We start from the raw sequence: 17,606 nt of genomic DNA, 5'->3' as shown, positions 1-17,606 counted from the left end.
AGAATGGGAAGAGTTCTAAATTTCCTTCAAGGTTCTGTTCATGTGGACCTCCTAAGCCTTTCATCATCAACCTAGTCCTTAGTCCTAGTCCCACCTCTTCAAACTATCATGTAAATATTTACCTGTTTGTTCATTTTATCACTCCCTTCCCCACCCAGTAGAATGTAAGGTCTTAGAGGGCAAATACTAAAAATCTTTTAGTCTCCATATCTCTAGTACTTATCACAATATCATGTACACAATAAGCACTTGATAAACGTTTATTAGATTATATTGGAAACCTGCAGGAGGAGTGGGGAAGATTTAACCTTAGCCTTAAGTTTGCCCCTACGTAGCAGCAACATCCTGGGCAAATTGCTTAACTCTTCCAGATGAATCTCTGACCTTTAAGGTTTCTTCCAGCTCTGTGAGCATCATGAAGGTAGTGATGCCTTCTTTCATCTGTTCTCTAGAGCTTCAAAGGGAAATTATTTGTGTTAATGCCAGTGGAAACTCATCCTCTTTTTCTTTTTTTAAATGACATAAACTATAGTAATACAGGGGATGTCCCAAAAGTCTTTGTACGTTAGGTTTTAATCACTTAAGAAGAGCATTAGAGCTTGGACGCAGATTAGACTCCCAGACTTTAAACAAGTCACTTCCTCATCATGGGCCTCCGTTTTCCCATTTGAAAAATAAAGAAGCTGAGCTGGATAACCTTTTGCAGTCCCTTCCAGCTCTTAAACTACAATCCTGTGACCGAATAAGTTATAGGGAAATTATCAGTCTGCCTTGGTGGAGGGTTTCTATTAAGACGTCACCACACTGATGAAATCACAAATCTTTTCTCCAATTCTTTAAATAATGCTTCCACAATCATCAATACTTTGATAATTCATGTGCCAAAAACAAATTAGTTGGAAAATCTAGAAAATGGCCAGCTCACTCCTCTCTGTAGGTTTTCCCCAAAGAAGGGACTTCTTTCTAAATGTAGGAATTAATTTGGGAGGTTACTTTTTGCCCTATGTTTCTTATAGTTAGAAAGATTATCAGGAATAAAACATAAAAAAACTATCACTAGATGATTCTGTAGTTACATTAGACCCTGATTCCATCTGTTTTCCTTAGGGTCTTCTCTGGATTTCCCCTCCCTCTTTCATAGACATCACTGGGTTTAAGGCATGATGCACTGAAACACTGTGTGGTTCCAGCTGCTGGCTTCCTGTTCCTCTCTACCCAAGGCTCACACAGGCCAATTGTGAATAACTGTTGGCGGGCTGGGCTGCATCAGGAGGGTGCACTTGAATGATGGGTGGGCCAGCGGTGTGTGGCAGATTTGCCACACATGAGAGTTCTGGAGGGAAAACCCTGCTGAAGGGAGGTTTCGAAAGGCTTTAGAAAAGACAGCACATGCATTTCTGGATTCATAAATTGTCACACTAAGCCAATGATCTCATTTTAGTGATATTTGTTATTGAAAGGACTATGGATAACAACTTGTCTCATAATTGTTTCATGATGTCTTGGTAAACAATATCAAACTTGTCCATGTCTCACACATTTTAAACTGACTTAAATTTTTACCCCCCAAAAGTCTTCAGGGTGCTTTGTTTGAAAAGCAAAATATAAGAAATGCAAAAGAAGCCCTTAAAAAAAGAAACCTAAATGTTTGCACACATTGAAAAGGAAGTTTTTTCCTCTTTACTTTTGTTGTTGTTGTTGTTATTGTTGTGAAGTACATCCCAGTGTATGTGAGGTTATTTTTATTTTGTGTGTGCTGCAGTGCTCAACATTTTAATCACCACTTCCTCAATAAAACGATTGGAAATTGTCCATCTTGCCATTAGCACTTGCAAAATAACTGTTAACAATATGCTATCCAGACACAGAAACTTTATAATTAATGTTGGAATAGGCTTCAAAGTCTAGTGACTAAAATATATCCTATAAAAATTACTGGACTTCATTCAATGCTGTTCTGCTGTTTTAATGTTCAATAAATGTGTTGAGGGGGAGATATTTGGCAACATCAGTTAGTCAATCTGGCAGGGAGACGAGAGATGCTGGAGGGTTGGTTTGCTGTTGCATGGCAAATGCACCCAATACTTGCTAGGCTTTGGTGTTGTCTCTGAAAAGTCAAGGGGATCTAGCTAAATGCAACTCCCCAATGTGTTTCCGTATAGTCATTCGAAGGCTCCATTCCCACCTTGTCAGTGTTTGAGGGTCTGGGGCAGGCCCCATTTAAGCAATAAAACACTACAGGCCATGTACATATATCTGGGTGATTATAGCATAACTCAGATTGTGTTGTTAAGACAGGAGGCTGGAGGCCAAGTGTCTTTAACTTCATGAGAAGTGCAATATTGGCGTTGAAATACACTGCCTGAAGTGTCTTACTGCTGTCATGAAATGGAATTTCTACAGTACATTAAGAAAAGGGAAACACTTAGGCCAGTGGATTTAAAATAGCCATGGGTATGACATCACTGACAGCTAATCACAACTCTAATTGCAACCAGAGTTCTGAGGCTATTATATAAAATGTCTTAGCAGACACAGCTGAGCATCTCATGAAGAACAAACACCCATGCCATGGAATGGACGTCAGTAGCATGGACACTATAGCAAGAATGGTGGTGGGGGAGGGGGTGGGGATTTCAGGAGACTTCAGGCAATCCTATCATCAGTGAGGACTCTAAGATTATATTCCTACTATGGGAAAATGAGCCCAGAAAGTCCGAAGGCTTCTTCCTCTTAGGGGAGAGGTAGAGACTGTTGATTTGGAATGTGGCATATTTGTCAGAGGCAATTGCCATCTTGGTTCATAGGAGCAAAGAATCATAGATCTCAAGCTAGAACGTTCCTCAGAATCTTTTTAATCTAGGCCCTCATTTTACAGAGAAGTGACATGGATCCTTTGACTCAAAAATCAGTTATCCTTCCATTGTAGCTTGCTGTCTCCTTAGCTCTTCTTAACTCTTTTTGCATGTTGCAAGTGGGTTTCAAAGCAAGAGAGACAAAGGGCAAAAAGGAGACAACTAATGAGAAGACAAAAGGTAATAAAATTTAGAGAGAGAATATGGTAAAGTAGAAAGTGTGCTTTATTTGGAGTTGAGTCCTGGATTTTGGGGCGTCTAGGTGGTGCAGTGAATAGAGCACTGGCCCTGGGATCAGGAAGACCTGAGTTCAAATCCAGCCTCAGACACTTAACACTTACTAGCCATGTGACCTTGAGCAAGTCACTCAATCCTAATTGCCCTCTGAAAAGTGCGCGCGCGCGCGCGAGGGAGAGAGAGAGAGAGAGAGAGAGAGAGAGAGAGAGAGAGAGAGAGAGATATTGAGAGAGAGACCTGGGTTTAAATCCTATCACTGGCACTTAGTACCTGTGTGATCTTGAGGTAGTCAACATCTCTGGGTCTCACTTTCTTCATCTATAAAATAAAAGGGTTGGATTAAATCAGTGGTATCAAACACAAATAAATATGAATCCTTGTAAGAGTTGCATATTGACTTAAAAAAAGTATTAATATTATCTGTGTTTTACTGTATTTTTATTTATTTTGTCAAACATTTCCTAATTATATTTTAATCCAGTTCAAGTTTACTGGGGAATTTTGCAGAACATAGGGTCCCCTCAAGTTTGACACTTCTAGACTAGATGACACCTAACATTGCCTGAAATCTATGAGCCGCTGAACTTTAAATTTTAAGAAAAGACAATACAACAGATCCCCTGGGAAACTGTCACCTATGATACCTTCATTCCCACCAGGATTCATACATCTGTCTTTTCTTAAAAATTAAGAGACCCCATATATGAACAAATGAAATCCAGCTCAGATACCCTACAGGAGATGAAAGAGTATAATGAACTGTGAGGACTGTGGTGGGTCATATATTGCTTCTGATCCATGCACGGAATTTCTAATGATATTGATTCTACATGACCCAGAAGGACTGGAGTCTGTGTGTGATCATAAGGACTCCATTCAAATGTTACATCTGAATCCACCTAACACCAGAAAGTGGAACTTGTGTTTCAAGGTCCGTTTAAGCAGCCTCTATAAATGTTGGCCATACTACAAACACACATGGAGGAGGTCTGTTAAGAAGGTTGCCATGGAAGAGTGTATAGCATAGGAAATAGGACAAAGAGGGGTTGTCACGGGAGCCAGAGAATGTAGGTCTAGTGGTTAGTCTTCCTCATGATTTTACTAGTGACTTTGGCCAAGTCCCACGTACACTTTCGTTTTCCTCATTTCACTTACCTTACTGCCATGAAAGTCAATACTGTCTTTAGACTTCTCTGTGACTTTGGCAACTATGATAGCTCTACACTACCAATGTAAATCCCAGCTATCTTATGACTTGTTATACAATCTTTGAGATGTATTGTGGATAAAATAATTCATTGATATGCCTTTCAATCCATACATCAATCAACCGGCCCTTCTTAAGTGCTTAACTCTCTTCCAGGCAATGAGGATACACAGATGGAAAATAAAATAATCCCTACTCTCAAGGAACTTCCATTTTATCAAGGGAGATTATTAAGGAAATGAAGAATAAATATATACTGGAAAAGTATACACAAATACAAGGGAGTTAAGAGTGGACGGTACTAGCAGTGGGGGTGTCAGGAAAGGCAGAAAGTAGAAAGTGGTGCATGGGCAAGAGAGGGATTCTATAAGGCAGAGGTCAGGAGGGAGGGCATTCCAGACATGGGGAATGACGAGTACAAAGGCATGGAAATATATGTGAAACAGAGAGACCTAATTTGCCTGAATCATAGCATGTGGGGAGGGAAGCAAATGTTATAACAAGCCTAGGAGGATAAGAGAGGAACAGCTTGTAAAAAGCTTTAAAATCTAAACAAAGGAGTTCATGTTTAATTCTAGGGGCAATAGGGAGCCACTCAAGCTTACTGAGTAGAGAAGCAAAGTTTATTTGAGTAGAGAAGTCATTTCTGGGCTTAAGAAAATTCTCTTTGGCCACTGTTTAGAGGATGAATTTGAGAAGAGTAACTTAAGGTAGGGAGATCACTTTAAAGGCTATTATAATTGTCTAGATGAGAGGTGATAAGGACCTGATCTAGGAAATTAACTGTATGCATAGAGAAAAGGGGTATATTGTAGTGATAGGAAAGGAAAGATTTGACAACTGATGTGGAGGGAGGAAGAATAAATAAGGTGTTGAAAATAATGCTCAGGTTATGAATCCTTGTGAAATGCAGTGATGGTAAGGGAAATTCCCTCTTCTCTCTTCCTAAAAGATAACTGAGAATAATGCAATTAGGAGTAAAAGGTAAAGAAAATACAAAACCCTTAACATTATATACTAACAAAGAAATTACTAAATGGGTTTGAGCCATAGGCAGTCTTAATAGCTTTTTAAAAATGATTATTTATTTATGTATTTATTTATTTATTGTTAACATAGTTTTCTTTTTAAATTTTTAGTTCCAAAATCTCTCCCCCACCCAGAGAAGGAAAGTAAATTATATCAATATGCATATGAAATCATGCAAAACATACTTCCATAGTAGCCATATTATAGCAGGAAGGAAGGAAGAGAAAGGAAGGAAGGAAGGAAAGAAGGAAGGAAGGTAGAGAGAGAGGGAGGGAGAGAAGGAAGGAAATTATACTTCAATTTGCACTCAGAGTTAATTAATCAGTTCTCTTTCTGTAGGTGGATAGCATTTTTTTCATCTTAAGTCCTTTGGAATTATCTTGGATCATTGTATTGATCAGAATAGCCAAGTCTTTAACAATCATTTATCATTACAACCTTACTATTACTGTGCACACTGATCTCCTTGTTCTTTTCACTTCACTTTGCATCAGTTCATATAGGTTTTGCCATCTTTTGTTTCATTCTGTTTTTATCCCAGAAACCACTCTCATCATCTCTTACAGCACAATAGTACTCTGTTCACAATCATATGCCACAACTCATTCAGCCATTCCTTAATTGATTAGTATCCCCTCAATTTCCAATTCTTTGCCACCACAAAAAAGCTACTATAAATGTTTTTGTATATATGGGTCATTTTTCTTTGATCTCTTTGACATACAGACCTAGTAATAGTATTTCTTGGATCAAAGGGCATGCATAGTTTTACAATCCTTTGGCACAGTTTTAAATTGTTCTCCAGAATGTTTAGACCAGTTCACAGCTCCACCAATAGTTTATTAGTGTACCTATTTTCCTTCAACTCCTCCAGTATTTGTCATTTCTGATGTGTGAGGTGGTACCTCAGAGTGGTTTTAATTTTCATCTCTCTGTTCAATAGTGATTTAAAGCATTCTTTCATGTGACTATTGGTAGTTTTTGTTTCTTCTTCAGAAAACTGCATGTTCATATACTTTGACCATTTGGGGAAATGGGTCCTTATTTTTATAAATCTGACTGAGTTTCCCATATATTTGAGAAATGAGGACTTTACCAGAGAAACTTGGTGTAATTTTTTTTTTAAGCAATCGGGGTTAAATAACTTGCTCAAGGTTACATGGCCAGTTATTTCTGGGTGTGGTGCTAAGTATCTGAGCCCAGATTTTGATCCCCAGGTCATCCCAACACTGGAGCCAGTGCTCTTACTCGCTGAGCCACCTGGCCGCCCCTGTAATTTTTTGCATTGCTTCATTACCTATAACACCTTTTTAAAAAAAGCAAAATATAGTTTCCCTGATTATCTCTTTTAATTAGATCTCTTTTTCCTTTTGCTTTATCTGAGATCATGATTGCCATCCCTGCCTTTTTTTACTTTAAAGCATAAGAGATTCAGTTTCAGCCACTCATTTTAATTGTGAGTGTGTGTTTCTGTTTCAAGTGTATGTCTTGTAAGGAACATATTGTTGAATTCTGATTTCCTACCTGGTTCTGCTATCTGCTTCCATTTTATGGGTGAGGTCATCCCATTCACAGTTATGCTTACGGTATATTTCCCTCCATCCTCTTTTCTTCTGTTTATTCTTCTCTCTTTTTATCTTGACCTTACTAAAAAGTCTATTTTGCTTCTGACAACTGCCTCCTTTTTATCACTACCCCCCATTTCTTTTATCTTATTCCCATTGTATTTCCTTATTGAGTAAGATAGATTTCTATACCCAACTGATTTTGTGTGCATGTGTCATATACATATGTATGTGTGTGTATGTTCTTCACTCTTTAAACAAATTCTGGTGAGAATGAGGTTTAAACATTGCCCACCTACCCCATTTTCTCTTCCACTATAAAAGGTTTTCCTTGCACGTCTCTTTCATATGATACATTTTCTCTGTTCTACTTGTCCCATTCCCTTTCTCCCAGTGCATCTCTCTTTCTTATTCATTCATTTTGTTAAGATCATCCCAACATAATCAACTCATATTTATTCCCTCTGTCTATGTAGATTCCCTCTGACTACACTAATAATGATAAAGTTCTTAGGAGTTACATGTATCAACTTCCCATATAGGAATGCAAAGAGTATAACTTTATTGAATCCTTTATGATTACTCGTTCATGTGTACCTTTTATGCTTCTCTTGAGTCTTGTGTTTAAATGTCAGTATAATGTCAATAATATGTCTCCTCATTATTCATCAAATAAAATATAAATTTGTGACTCAAACATGAAAGATCCTTAAGTATCTAGATCCAACTTATCTGAACTGTCTTATATCATCTTTCTTTCACACAGTTTCCATTTTATCTAACCTGGTCATTTTCCATCCTCCATCCATCTTTGTCCCGTCCTTTCCTCTATCAAGACTTTGCTCACATCATCCCCCATACCTGGAGTGGACTCCTCCACTCCACACCATCTCCCAACATGTCTCTATCCATTGAATCCCTATGTTCCTTCAAGGCCCACTGCCTCCATGAATCCTTCTGAGATATAACTCCAGATATATGTAATCTCTCCTTCCTCAAATTTCTCAGATCATGTCATCTTATTTCTCCCTCCCTTGTTTCAATTATTTGTAAATTCATCCCTCTTCATTAGATTTTCTCTCCTTGAGAGAAGGATCTGTATCCCTGAATCTAAGTATGGTTCTGTACCTATATACAAGTTAACTGCCAGACACCCTTGTATAAGAAAAAGTGATATATTAGTTAAAATTGTTGACCCCACAAATAAATGAAAATTGAAGAAATGCCCATCAATCGGGAAATGGCTGAACAAGTTGAGGTATATGAATATAATGGAATTCTACTGTGCTGAAAGAAATGATGAGTGGACAGATTTCAGAAAAACCTAAAAAGATTTACATGAAATGATGCTGAGTGGATTGAGCAGAACTAGGAGAACATTGTAAACAGTAACAGCAACATTGTGCAATGATCAACTATGATAGACATTGTTCTTCTCAGAAATACAGTGATCCCAAGACAACTGCAAAAGATTCATGATGGAAAATGCTGTCCACATCCAGAAAAAGAACTGATGGAGTCTGAATGCAGATCAAAGCATACTATTTTTACTTACTTTGGGATTTTTTTGTGTTTTTTTCCTTTTGTTCTGTTTCTTCTTTCACAACATGACTAATGTGGAAATATGTTTAACATGACTGCACATATATAACCTATATCAGACTGCTTGCTGTCTTGGGGAAGAGGAAGAAGAGGGAGGGAAGGAGAAAATTTTGGAACTCAAAATCTGGTAAAAATGAATGTTGAGAACTACTTTTGCATGTAATTGGAAAAAATAAAATATTATTTAAATTTTTAAAAAACTAAAAATTTATTGACCATATCTTTGCCTTCCTATCACTACCACTCAGCTGTACTACTTTTCCTATGATGCTAAAAGGTCCCAGTCCAAATTCCAGAGCAATTTTTAAAAGTCTAGAATAATGATATTCTTTAATGTCCTATATGAGTTTATCAGTCTCATCAAAGTTGTATCCATAATTCTTACCAAACGACCTCATCCTGGTATATGGCATATAGTTGTTTTCTATTGGTGACAGACTTGGGTGAATATTTTTTACCTAAGAAATAATTTGGCATCTTATGTTCCCAAACTGTGTTTCTTCCATGTTACACATACACAAAACTACCAAATATCATAGTCATAATCACAGGTCTTTAATTTAAATGAACTTCAGAAATGACTTAATCCCTTTAATACATAGGATTGTAAATTTCAATCTAGAAGGGACTAGGCAGAGGGTTTTAACTTAAGATCCATGGGACCCTCAAAGAGCTTGTGGAAAGAAGGCCATGTACTTGGAGGGAGAAATAAAATTAGATTTTTCTTTCAATAACATTGGTTTGCTTTAAAATCCTATGTATTTTATTTTATGTATTTAAAAATGTAAGTCTGAGAAGGGGTCAAAAGGCTTTACCAGACTGCCAAAGGTGTAAATGATGCAAAAAAGCTTAAGAATTTTTGGATTAGAGTCATCTAGTCCAATCTTCTCACTTGCCCAAGGTTATACAAATATTCAGTGACAGAGTCAAGATTTGAAATCAGATTCTCTATAACTCCAAATCCCAGCTTGATTTGTTTTAAAAATTTTTTTATCCTGCCTTATCAACTGCTTGTTTTAGAGATGAGAAAACTGATGCACAGAAAATGACTTGGCTAAAATTATGCAGGAAGCAGAGTCAATATTTTGTCATGACTATACACTTGTGAAATGTTTCAAAGTATATGGAAGAAGTCTTGTTCCTTTATTCTTCATTTCATGGGTGAATGATCTAGGCCAAAGTAATTAATTTTCATTATTCTTGACATTGAAAACATATTGTGTTTAAAAGTTCTACGGTTCCACTCCCTTTTATTTAGCTTTTCAATGGAAGATAGTCAATGATCACTTTTACTTTCAAAACATGGACACATAAAAGGATACTTTGTTCTGAGTTAAAGATAAGATCCATTTGTGAGTACTTTATTAGATAATGACCCTATAATTGACTTTAAGCCCAGATGTGGTCACATTTAATAAATGAGATCCTTCCTTCCTACAATAACCAATTGCTATGAAATGATAAGGAAGAAAGCCAGGTTCCTAGTTGACTGATGACTTTTAAACTAACATGTTGTCATTGCCTGAAAGCTACAGTCACTGTGTTTGTTAAGCACTTACTGTTTCATAGGTCAAATACCACCACAAAATGAGGGCAGAGTTTATAAGGGAATTACTTATACAAAGATAGGATGATAAAGTCTCTTCTTTGCTACTATTAACCCAGTCATCATGTGTTTTCCTAATTAAATTTAGCAGATTCAATGTAGACACTATATTTTACTTTGTCATGAAAAAGTAGCAATTTATTTAATGGAACTTGGGTTAGAAACATTTAGAGTAGAATATAGTCTTATGTCTTGAGGTGTTTTGGCTAAGACCAGGATGAAGGAATGAAAAATAATTTATTAAGCATATACTATGTGACAGGCACATGCTACACGAGGGATACAACTAAAAAAATGAAACTATACTTGTCCTCAAAGAATTAACATTCTGTGGGGAATAGAGGAGGAAGAGGTACTTAGGGGAATGTTGATGTAGCAGCAAGCACCCTAACATACCCAGGATGGCTGCCAGCACAGGTTCTTTGATCTGCTTTTCTAAAGGAAAGCAACTCAAAAGGAGTTAACAGTCTTGCTTTAATCAAACATATATACCATTTACTTAGTTCAGAGGAAAAGTCAGCACCCCAAACTTCAGAGAAAATACAAACAGAAGTTACAAGCAGACAAAAAATACACACAGAGAAAATAACACAATTCAACAGACCAGCTGACAGGGCTTCTAGCTGTCTGATCATTACATCCATACAGTGTTAGTTACCAGAGATAGAAGTGCCAACATCTGGGTTTTCAGAGTCGGGGGGCTCAATGGCTTCCCAGAGTCTCATCTGGTCAAATCACATATCTCTTCCCGAAAGCAAGCCCCCAAAGCAAAACCTCTTCTCAGAGGCATATATAGACTTCTTCAGGGTCAGAGAGCATCACGATTCTCATGACCCACTTCACTACAAAGTAACAAAAGTTGTGCCTTCCTGAAAAACAAGCCTCCCCCCAACAGGCTTCAGGTGAGCACATACAGCCTATTAGGTGCAGAGTATATTTTCAAATAAGGAAAGGTCCTCAAATTCACCTAGGCCTATTAAAGGACAGGGAAGATCTTTAAATTCCCATTCCCATTACAGTTGAACAGGGAATGGAATTTAGATCTGAAGAGTCATAGGAATGGTAAATGGAGCCATAGAATAGTTAGTTTCCATTACTTTTCAGAAAGCAATGACAATCGATATTGATTTCATCTGTAAAATGGGAATAATAATAGCACCTACCTCCCAGAGTTATTGTCAGGATCAAATGAAATAATATTTCTGAAGCATTTAGTATAGTGCCTGGCGAATAGTAAGTGCTATATAAATGTTAGCTAGCAGCAGCAGTAGCACTAATTGTATCATTCCCAGAGCAACACAGGGAAGGGTGTGGAGAAAGAGTGGTGTTCACAGGGGCCAGGGCAGCTGGCAAGATTTCTAGAGTGGATGTCTATAAAGCATGCTTTGGGGTCAGATGGTGGATATAATAAATTAGATAAGTCTTCACTCACAGTCAGGATAGCTCAGAACTGGGGTAGAGTTCCAATGCTAAATGGATCAATTCTACTAGGGTGTTGTCTAAGTTTGGTCCAGAACATGGAGGTCCAGGTAACGAGAAGGGGGTAGCAGCAGAGAAGATGGCAAGGAGTCCTGGGTAGGTGGCATAAGAAAGACTGCTACTATGTTATCCAATTATCCATGATAATGTAATATATGAATGACCATGATTATCTAAATCAATAAATAATTCTAAAATTTTTTAGACATAACTATTAAAATCCTCTGTGGCAGTTACATTATATTCAACAATACATCATTTACCATGTACTTAATTATTACAACCTTACATGAATCAGAGGAGAAATTTATAGAATACCAACAGATGACCAAGTGGATTAAGTGGAATTGAAAGAAAATCATTGTGGGGAGAGCTGTAGGGGACCTAAGAGTACTGGGAGGAAACCAGGGGAGGACTGATATAAAACAGAAGGGAATCATGGGTAGCCTATGAAGGTTATAAGACAAAGTTGAGAAAAGCATAGGCCCAGTGGGTTGTATATTAATTCTTTCAGTCACTCCCCACACATATTAATAAATGTGGGCATAAAAAATCAATTCTATGCTCAGAAAACATTAAAAAAGCATGCGATCAGTCTACAAAGAAATAACAAAATTGATGGACAATATTTATAACTCTTCTGTTATCCCTTGATAATGATTATGTAAATGGTTCAAAAACAGGAAGCAAGAGGGCAAAGGGGGAAGAAATAGCCAAATGACTCACAAACAGACCAACCATCTCCTAGAATATGTTTTTGTTGTTCAGTCTTTTCAATCACATCTGACTGTTCATGACCTCATTTGGGATTTTCTTGGCAGAGATACTGGAGTGGTTTGTCATTTCCTTTTCCAGCTCATTTTACAGATGAGGAAACTGAGAAAAACAGAGTTGAGTGACTTGCCCAGGGTCACCCAGCTACTAAGTTTCTGAGGTCAAATTTGAATTCATGAAGATGAGTCTTCCTGACTCCAGGCCAAGCACTCTATTCACTGTGCCACCTAGCTGCCCTCTTAAAATATATGATATAACTGATTATCACTGGTATGTTTTACTGAAATGTATTCATATGCTATGAAGTCCTTTATATAAAGCATTAGTAAAATATTTATAGGAAGGCATTTAAATTGTTTTTCCAAAAGTCAAGAGGGATTTGTGCTGTCACCCAAAGCCAATATCCTAGGCCTCCTTCTGACCAATGGATTACATTTATAAAATGGCAGATTGGAATTGGTGGTAGGTATAGTCTCTAGAATGGACTATATAATTTATTAACTCTGTGGACAGTTCCATGACAAGTCCTTTAAGACTCTAAGAGTCTTCACCTCCTAATTTGTAATACAATAGTACTTGGACAACATACCTCACATAGCTGTCCTAAGGAAAGCTCTAGGTATACCTTAAAGCATTATATAAATGTGACTGAATCTGGAGAAAATTTTTCTTCCATAAAATTATGCTTGGACTTCATTAGAATCATCAATTGACCAAGTAGACCCAGACATCATAGTTCTGATTGTTTGAATGACTAGAGGCTATTCAAATAGGTAAACTAAAATATTATTTCCTAAAAACCACTCAAGGGCAGCTAGGCGGCATAGTGGATAGAGCACTAGACCTAGAGTCAGAAAGACTCATCTTCATTAGTGCAAATCTGTCCCCAGACACTTACTAGCTTTGTGATTTTAGACAAGTCACCTAACCCCACTTGCTTTGGTTTCTTCACCATAAAATGAACTGGAGAAGGAAATGTCAAATCACTCCAGTATCTTTGCCAAGAAAACCCCAAATGGGGTCATGAAAAGTCAAACATGACTAATCACAACAATAAGAGAAGCAGTATCTCTGAGTCAAAGAGAATACAAAGGTTAATACATTTGGGGACATCATTCTAAATTGTAAAGTAGGTTTTTTTGCTTTGTTTGCAGGGGGCCTGATTTGAAATCATGAAGATGAGTCTTTTTGACTCCAAGTCCAGCTCGCTATTCATTGTACTACCTAGCTGCCCTTGAGTGTTTTTTTAAAGCAATAGTATTTTATTAATTTTGAATCTGTTTTAGCAAATGTACTATAATCTATATATAAATGAGTAATCTTTTCAGGATCGGAAGAAGATGGCAAAGAAATGAAAATCCTTTAGGAATTGGAGCTAGCAACATTTAATAAATTATAAAGTATTGTTAGGATTAATGGTCTCTTTAGATTAGAGAAGATCCTATGGAAAGCACTAGGAGGGAAGGTCTTGGAGACATGGGGATGTTGGCCCTATTTGTGCAGGCACCTGATGAGTGAACTGGTGACTCAGAAGTGAGTGGGTACACCAAGAGTGCTCATACATACCCAGTTGCTTAAGCATGCAGCTCAGGGCTTAGAATGCTACCTGGGGGCTTCTCTGTACAGGGCATCCCAAAAGCTTTAGTGCCATTTAAAGCTACTAAAACCTAAAACTTTGCTAATTCTCTTGGAAAGCCCTGTGTATTGCATCTCTCCCTTCAAGTCAGTCTAAAAGCACATATGCCCTTTTGTGCACAAACAGAGATGCTTTTAATGTATCTATTCACAAAATTCAAGGGGCTTAGAATGGAGTCATCTAATTTCTTTAAGTCATAGCAAACTAGTCTCTTCCCTCCTTTGGATACTCTCATAGCACCTACTTCATGCCACTCGTGTGTACTCATATTCTAAATCACAGACATTAGGGCACCTCAAAGGTCCATTTGTTGAATCATGAACCTTCCCTGAACATTGACAAGTTGTCATCCAGCCTTGGAACACTTCCATGGTGCAGAACTGATGGTGGTGGGAATAAGCATTTATTAAGCATTGCAAAGCATTTTGAAAATTTTATATGATTTGACCCTTATATCAACCTACTTATGTAGGAACTATTACTATCCTCATTTTACGGTTGAGGAAACTGACAAAGATAGAAGCTAAGTGACTTGCTCAAGGTCACATAGCTAGGAAGTATCTGAGGCTGTATTTGAACTGGGGTCTTATTATCTCCCATGAAGAGGTGAGAAAGACCTATTACAGTGGAGGGGAAAATGGGAGGATGAGTGCTGGGCATTGCTTGAAACTTACTCTCATGGAATTGGCTCAAAGAGTGAAGAACACAATTAGATGGGTGTATAAATTTATCTTACCCTACCCAGAAGTAGGAAGCTGAGTAAAGGGTGGGGCAGGGTGGGTACTGACAGAAGGGAGGGCCAATTGGGGACAGTCAGATGGGTCTTCCTGACTCCAGTTCCAACACTCTGTGCACTGCGCCACCTAGAGACTATCCTTTTTGTATCTGAGACAGCACTTCATTTTGGGATAACTATCATTATCAAGAAATTCTTCCTCATTTCAAATTTAGATCTGCCTTTCTGTCCTTTCCACCCATTCATCCCACATGACAGAACCCTAAATATGTGGATGCTGCTATCAGGTTCCCCCAAATCCTCCCTTTCCTTCTCCAAGCTCACCTTCCCTAGAATTCCTAAGATGAGTCTTTTGCATTATCTTAGTTACTCCCCACTAGATTCACTCTAGCTTATCAATGTCTCTTCTTAAATAGTATGTCCATAAATAAACATGGTAGTCCTAAAGTGGCCTGACCAAGGTAGGCTGCAATAAGGTTATCATCTCCCTTGATTGGATGCTATACCATTATCTGTGTAGCCCAAGGTCACATGAATGTTTTTTATTATCACTTTACACTATTGACTCATATCAAATTTGTAATGTAGTGTACTAAAATCCTCAGTTCTTTTAAAAATGAATTCCTGCTGGGGCAGCTAGGTGGCATAGTGAATAGAACACCAGCCCTGGAGTCAGGAGGACCTGAGTTCAAATATGGCTTCAGACACTTGACACTTACTAGCCTTGTGACCTTCAGTAAGTTATTTAACCCCAATTGCCCTGAATTCCCCCCTCCAAAAGGCCAAAACATAAAAATGAATTCCTGTATAGGCCCTCCAGTCCAGTGTCCCTTGTTCTGGATTTATGTAGGTGATTTTTTCCTACGTGGTAGACTATATATGTGTGTATATACATATATATATACATACACACATGCACACATGTATATATGTATATACATATACATATAGATAGATAGATTAAATTTTCCATATTATATTTGGCCTATCATTCTACTTTGTCACCATTTTTAGATACCATTTTTATGTCATGTTGTAGCTATTCCTCCCAAAGCAGACTTATATTATCTGCATATTTGACAAATATACTGTATTTGTTCATATCATTAATAAAGCTGTTAGATAAAAAAAAGCACCAATCCCTCAGTATACTACTAGAGAATTCTAGGCTTATTATCAATACATTAATCATAACTTTGTGTCCAGTCATTCTAACAGTTCTGAATCCAACTAATAATACAATTATATAATCCACACCTCTCTATCTTGTTGAAAAAGAAAAGGAGGGGGAAGTATCATGAGCAATTCTGTCAAATACTCCATTGGTCAAGAATTTCATGTTATGGATATCATAGCTTATAGATTTAACATATTTTCATGCATAGAAAAGAGTCAGCAAGGGGCAGCTAGGTGGCACAGTGGATAGAGCACTGGCCCTGGAGTCAGGAGGACCTGAGTTCAAATCTGGCCTCAGACACTTAACACACACAAAAAAACTAATCATGTGACCTTAGGCAAGTCACTGAACCCCAATTGCCCTACCTTCCCCCTTCAAAAAAAAAGAAAGAAAGAAAAGAGGCAGCATGCCATAGTAGAAATAGTTGGATCTAAGACCAGGAAGATATGGGTTCAAGTCCTGCCTTTGATATACATACATATATATTGCTTATGTGAACTAGGCAAATCACCCAACCTTCCAGTGTCACAGGTAATTCTCTAAGACCCTAAGTTTAAGAGAAGGCTCAGTAGAAGGAGATTTTTTTTAACCTGGGAGTTCCTTATACAATTGATCTCTCACAGGTCCAGTCCTTGTCCCTAAATCTATCAAATCTGGAAATATGCATAATTTATATGAGAATTTCATACTCTATGGATACCAAATAGGTTTATGGAAAATACCTAACTGTCCTCAATTAGCTCAATTCATAATGTCTATCAAGCAAATTGAAAGAACTGCTTAGCTATCAGTGACTTTTTTTGTTTCTTTATTAATACATTTTGTTGTAATATATCAAAACTTCAAGAAACAAAAACAAAAAACTAAATTACCTTCCCATAAAAAAATGGTTAAGCAAAATCTCCCAATACAGTGACCCTAACTGGCAGAACATGAAATTTTCAATTTTTATAGATTACAATTTGTAAACCAAGAAGACTTTTATTTTAGTCATTTAGAACTGGCTTCACACAGATATTTTCCTTGAGTTTCATTGCCTTTTAGTGTCATATGCATTTATAATGATGTAACCATTGCATGTATTGTTCATTTCATTCCACATGTATCAGTTCATAAAAGCTTCCTCATGCTTCCCTGGGTTAATCATGTTTGCAATTCCTTTTGACTTAATAATATTGTATCACATGTATCTATTAAAATTTGTTCAGCTGCTACACAATTTTTGAGTACATAATTTGTTTCCAGGTTTTTGCTATTATAAATGGTGCTTCTATGATTGTGTTGTTATCATTCCCTTCTCTCTCACTAATATTCAGTCTCTCCCCATCTACTGCCTGCTTCCCTATAATCTAAAAACATACCTATATCTCTTCCATCCTCAAAAAGCCCTCACTTGGTGCATCCTCACCAACTACCATCCTCTATCTACTTACTTGACTTTCCTTCTTTTTAACTCTTGGCAGTCTGGCTTTCAGCCTTAACATTTAACTGAAACTGCTCTCTCTGAAGTAACCGATGATTCCTTAGTTCCAAAAATGAATGGCCTTTTTCTCAATTCTCATCATCCTTCTTGATCTCTCTGTGGTCGTTGGTATGGCTGCCACCTTCTCCTCCTTAATACTCTCTTTGATCTTGGATTCATGGTGCCACTCTCTCCTTTTGCTCTTCCTACTTCTTCTCAGTCTTCTTTGTTGGATCTTGAG

This window comes from Petaurus breviceps, unplaced genomic scaffold (assembly GCF_028583685.1).
Source record: "Petaurus breviceps papuanus isolate PSGF00001 unplaced genomic scaffold, PetGlider_PUasm1.0 90667, whole genome shotgun sequence".
Lineage (NCBI taxonomy): Eukaryota > Metazoa > Chordata > Mammalia > Diprotodontia > Petauridae > Petaurus > Petaurus breviceps.
Note: the sequence above shows the minus strand (reverse complement) of the source record.